Source organism: Gossypium arboreum, chromosome 9, assembly GCF_025698485.1.
Source record: "Gossypium arboreum isolate Shixiya-1 chromosome 9, ASM2569848v2, whole genome shotgun sequence".
In the NCBI taxonomy this organism is placed as follows: Eukaryota; Viridiplantae; Streptophyta; class Magnoliopsida; order Malvales; family Malvaceae; genus Gossypium; species Gossypium arboreum.
The window spans coordinates 49,310,775-49,311,920 of NC_069078.1; the positions used below are offsets into that span (position 1 = coordinate 49,310,775).

General features: G+C 35.9%; 1 non-coding gene across 1 annotated transcript; it reads left to right on the forward strand.

Moving 5' to 3' along the window:
• Positions 1-214: 214 nt before the first annotated feature.
• LOC128281293 (small nucleolar RNA R71) lies at positions 215-320 on the forward strand. Its single transcript, XR_008271506.1, has one exon. It is a non-coding gene; the product is annotated as a small nucleolar RNA R71 (small nucleolar RNA).
• Positions 321-1,146: the final 826 nt, after the last annotated feature.

Genomic DNA, 1,146 nt, shown 5'->3' on the forward strand with positions numbered 1-1,146 from the left:
TCCTTTTGGATAACGTTCACGGTAGATAGTCTTTGGCCATATGTATATCATTTGGTTGCCTATTGACAGGAATTCATTGCCATGCTTTGTATTAATTTGTACACATTCTCATACGTTCTGATCATTACGGCTCCTCCTCCTGCTCTAATCCAATCTTGACATTGAATGCACATTCAACCCAATATAGAAAATTTTCTATTGTAACCACTCAGGCAATCCATGGTATGGGCATTTTTGAATCAGCATCTTAAAACACTCCGATACTTCATGAAAAATTTTCCTCTCTAACTATTTTAACCTCGAAATTTCCCTTCTTAGCTGGATCATCTTGCTAATAGGGAAGAACTTTTGTAGGAATTTCTCTGCGGCTTCATCCCATGTCATGATTGATCTTGGTGCTTGCGAATCTAGTTAAGAAAATGTGTTATTGATTAACGGAAAGGAGAACAATTGAAGATGAATAGGTCATCAATGAACTTATTGTATTTGAATGTATCAAAAAGTTGGAGGAACCATTTTAGATGCTGACTCAGATCTTCTGTCATTGTTCCATGAAACTACAAATTATTTTGGATCATCTGAATCATAGCTGGCTTAATTTCAAAATTATTGGCTGTGATGGTTGGCCTCATTATACTCCCTTGAACCATATCCAAATTCGATAGTGCATACTCTCTTAGAGTCTTCTCATTACGTGCCATATTTATATTTGTTGGTAGTTGTGGTGGTGGATCTTCTAGATAGTTATTGTTAGCCTTGTTAAACTGTGGATTCTAACATAGTGGTAAATTGCTCCAGCAGGTAGTGGATTCTACACTTGCTCTATAGGTATTCCCCTACTACAAGTCATACACTAGACCCAAAAAATAATACTAATAGAAAATAAGAAAAATAAATTTGTAGCTATAACCTAAAAATTTCCTAATTATTCTATTAATATGAAAAAATTAAAACCAATATAGTGACGTTCCCTCCCCGACGGTGCCAACAACTTGACCACCTCTTGAAGTACCAACATCTAGAGTAGAAATCCTACACAAAAGATATGAAAAGTAGCATCAGCAAGTATACTGGTCAGGTTCTAATATAGTTACAACGGAGTAGGTAAGTATTCTAAGGATCGTACCGAAGGGAGGTGAGCATTAA